Source organism: Cebus imitator, unplaced genomic scaffold (genome assembly GCF_001604975.1).
Source record: "Cebus imitator isolate Cc_AM_T3 unplaced genomic scaffold, Cebus_imitator-1.0 Scaffold1, whole genome shotgun sequence".
NCBI lineage: Eukaryota > Metazoa > Chordata > Mammalia > Primates > Cebidae > Cebus > Cebus imitator.
This window is the reverse complement of record NW_016107316.1, coordinates 811,016-815,451: the sequence shown is the minus strand read 5'-3', so window position 1 is coordinate 815,451 and position 4,436 is coordinate 811,016. Positions and strand designations below refer to the sequence as shown.

At 41.7% G+C, this 4,436-nt stretch overlaps 1 protein-coding gene across 1 annotated transcript in view; it reads left to right on the top strand.

The window, feature by feature from the left end:
• MBOAT2 (membrane bound O-acyltransferase domain containing 2) overlaps positions 1–4,436 on the top strand; it is a 138,661-nt gene that overhangs the window by 34,477 nt on the left and 99,748 nt on the right. The gene's annotated exons all lie outside the window — the stretch shown is intronic.

Here is a 4,436-nt window from a genome sequence, read left to right as displayed (position 1 = left end):
CTGTCACCTGGGAATGCAGTGGCATGATCACGGCTCACTGCAACCTTGACTAATTTTTTGTATTTTAGTAGAGACAGGGTTTCACTATGTTGGCAAGGATGGTCTCAAACACCTGGCTTCAGGTGATCCGCCAGCCTCGGCCTCCCAAAGTGCTGGGATTACAGGCGTGAGCCTCTGAGCCCCGCCTGCCTTTTATTTTTTATTGCATTTTGCCATATGTAGTTTTTAAGTCTTTATGTGGTAAAACTCTACCCATATTTTATAATGTCTGTTGTTTTCTTTTTGAAAAATGCTTTCTAAACAACTCAGTGTGCTTTTACAAATTTACTTTGGGGAATTGCTAAACATTTCTTTGAATGCCCTTTAAAATAATCTTGTTGCTATTTTTGGTGTTTGTTTGTTTGTTTGTTTGTTTTGGATACAGAGGCTCGCTGTGTTGTCCAGGCTGGAATGCACTGGCAACATCTTGGCTCACTGCAACCTCCACCTCAAGGGTTCAAGAAATTCTCCTCCCTCAGCCTCTTGAGTGGCTGGGACTACAGGCGCACACCATAACACCTGGCTAATTTTTGTATTTTTAGAAGAGACAGGGCTTCACCATGTTGGCCAGGCTGGTCTTGGACTCTTGATTGCAAGTGATCTGCTAGCCTTGGCCTCCCAAAGTGCTGGGATTGCAGGTGTGAGCCACGATGCCTGGCCTGTTGCTGTTATTTTGAAATGGCATAAATTACTAAGCAGTAAGTAGGCTTTCAACTTGTGCCCCTAGACACTAGCTTAATTGGTAGATTGAACCAAGTCACTTGGTGTTGAGGAAAATACTTTCCTTACCACCTTATGTAAAATAAGCATCTTAAAGGCATCCTCTCTGATCTACCTAAAACTATTGCTTTTATAAATATTTTTATACGTAAGCTTTAAAAACAGTCTTCTTTGTTATAAAATGAAGTGTGTTAAAAGTAAGTTTTCAGTTAGGTAAGATTTTTCATCCTTGCTTCTTTCTTCCTGTTCTCTTTCTGCCTCCCCCACCACCACCCCGGGCACTGCCAGATTGCTTAAGGCAGCTTATTTGAAGACACATCATTTCAAATGTTAGGACATTTGAATAGGTATATTTTCAATAAACTGGTTTTAAAGAACAACATAAAGTCTTTTTGGTCTAAATTTCTTTCCATTTAGAAGAAAGCTGGTATAAAAAGTTGACCTGTAACAAGTCAAAGCAGATTGTGTTCATTAGAAATGAGAAGTAGTCTTTTGTTGATGTTTTATGAAATGGGATGGCAGGATCTGGCAGATGGCAGCATCTTTTTTGGAGTCTTGCTTGTGGTAATTGTGTTTGGTCTTCAGACTTTGTTGTGAAGTAGAGGCTGGCCCAGCAGAGGTGGTCATAGTACAGCCTCAAGTCGTCAGGCCCAGGTTTGAATCTGGGCACCACCTCGTACTATATGTGACATGGAGCTCAGGACATAAGTTGGTTGAGTAAAATGGGGAGAAATGACATATTTTTCTAAGGATTAAGTAAGAAAATCAGTGTGAAATGCCTGGCACAGGAAGTACAGCACATAAGCTGTATCTGTGTTCATTTTCAGGGCTAAAACTTCCCGTTTGACTTTTAGAGGCACACACTCGCATTCTTTCTCACTCCCTCTCCCTCTCCAGTTTGTATTTGCCCTCCAACTCTGCCCCACCCTTGGAAGGGTGACTAAGATAGTTTTGTTTGGGAAAGTTTTACATTTAAGACCTTTCAAAACAGTTATTTGAACATCTGGGTGTGTATATATTCTAGTCTTTTCTGTTGAAGTAACAGTCTGGACTTACCTGTCTTAATGTCTTACAGAATGTTTTTGGCTGTGAATTATGCTGCTCCCTTTTCCTAGAGCCCTGCCATAGTCTGACTGTCCTTCTTCTCCTTCCTAGCTCAGTTACAAGGCCTAGGACCAGATTTGGGAGGCTTCCTCCAGTCAGGGAATTGGCTGCACCTTTCTTTGGGTCCCTCCCTAGGTCTCTGTCTTAGCACTTGACAAATTGGGCTCTAGCTTTGCTCTTTCAGAGCAGGACTGCATCTTTGTGTCTCTTGCATAGTTATCCTGACGGTTACTGGATAAATGTGTGAATTAAGCTGCATGACTTTAGATAGATCACCTAAACACTGAAACTTAGTTTCCTCATCTATAAAATATGGCTTTCCGCCCTGGACTGTCTCTCACTAAGGTCATCAATAAAGTTGCAGTTGCTGAATTATGTGGTGAGTTTTGAAATTTATACCCTAGGACGCTAGACAATGACCACTACTTCTTGACCCACCATCCCCAGGTCTGCGCATTCTCACACTTCTCAGAAGACTGCTCTTTGGTGGCTCCTAGTACTTGCCTTTGGAAGTGTCCGTTGCAGCTCTTTAGAATTCTGCCTCATGTCGTCTTGTCTTTCCATAGCTTTCCTTCAGCTGTGTCTCTTACTCCCAGATTCACAGCCTGATGGCTCCAGAGCAGTCTTCCCACACCATGTGTGGAGTGTGCACATATGTCCCCTGGGCACCCTCACACTAAGCATAGCTGAGGCGAAGTTCATTCCTTTCCTAGAACTGCTTTTTCTCCCTCTATTTCCCTGTTTTGATGAACACTGTCATCATCCAGCAGCGACTTGTTGTGTTTTCCCACTCCTTAATCCCCTCATCTGGTTACTAGTCCTGACAGGTCCAATGCCAGGTGCTCTTCGAATTGGTCACTTCCTCTATCCCCTGGCAGCTCCAGGTCCTCCTTTCTCAAGCGGACTGGAAAGGCAGCTTCCAGCTTGCTCTCTCATACTCCATGTGTCATCCCTTCCTTCCACTGTAGAGGTGGAGGGTCAATCTCATCGCTTCCTTGTTTTAAAAATCTTCCATGGTTTTGTCATCACTATGGGCTCAAATGCCTTGGCATGGCATGCAAAACCCTCACTTCTGAACTACTTGCTTCCAGCCTCATCTCTCGTGATCCCTGGCATGCTGTGCGTTCGCGCTTTCATGTCCTAGTGCTTTCTTCATGTTGTTTTCTTCCTTCAGATGCCCTTTCCTACTGTCCAACACATTGCTTCTCACACCTTGAGGATGATAAGAACTTGTGTTTTCATTTTATTTTTTATACGTATTTTTGGGCCTATCCTCCCAAAGATTTTGAATGAGTGTCCAGAGTGAGGCCTGATCTCATTTTCTTTATCTGAAAGATGATAATGTTGAAGAGAGATGATTTCAAATATTCTGTAAAATTCTGTATGTGTGTTGTCCTCAGATGCTTAGAAAGAATCATACTTTGTTTTGTAGTATAAGAATAGACAGCTGTGGAAAGGGGGAGGGGAAGCTGCCCCTCCGATGGTTGTCGAGATCAGCGGGATTGGGAAGCGCTGTCCACCCAGCTCACTCCTCACCTCCTTCATGGCATGCACCCCTTAAGGCTCTTTCCTTTGTAGTATCTTAAAGGATGTTCTACATAACTGTTAAAAAGACTCTGATGTTGGGTTGATGTTCCTTCTGTATATGTTTGTTTTCTATTAGGTTCTAAAGTCATCCAGAACTATGGCCGGGACCCATGGAAGATTTTTTAGATTTACCATATTTGCCCATAGTAGATGCTCAGTAAATTTTTGTGAATTAGGAGCTATCTGAAAAAAAGAAATAAGAGCTATTTGAAGCAAAGTTTTAAACTGTAAGAAGCCATGTAGATGTGAGTAGTTAATATGAAGAATACTAATTTTTCCGTTCTGTTTACTTTTTGCTTAATTTAAAAAAATGCTGTTGGAACCCTTTAGAAGGCAAAAAATATTAGAACCTTTTGGAAAGACATTTTGCTTTTATTGAGTCTGTTTTAAAGAGCAATTGCTTCTTAGACAATGTACAATAATGTTCAACTCTTATTCTCCTTGAAATGTGAGAAAGAGAACATACTTGTCTGTGTCTTTAGGCAAAGATATCTCTATGGGCCTATCGAAATAGCTACATGTAGATAGTGTGATTTGTTCACAATGTAGGTGCCTGAAACACTGATTGTTTTCTTATGTATGTTTTTGCAAGTTCCTAATGTCAATGGATTTTTTTCTTTTATTTATAGACTTTAAGACCCACTATTCCTAAGATTCTATTAGAATATGTTTCATAAGAGAGAAATGGAGATTTTGGCCAGGTGTGATGGTTCATGCCAATAATCCCAGCACTTTGGGAGGCAGAGGCAGGCAGATTATTTGAGTGCAGGAGTTCCGGACTAGCTTGAGCAACATAGCGAAAACATGTCTTTACAAAAAAATGCAAAAATTAGCCTGGCATGGTAGTGTGTGCCTGTAGTCCCAGTTACTCAGAAGGCTGAGGTGGGAGAATTGCTTCATCCTGGGAGGTAGAGGTTGCAGTGAGCTGTGGTTGCACCACTCTAGTCTAACCTGGGATACAGAGCAAGACCCTGTCTTTAAAAAAA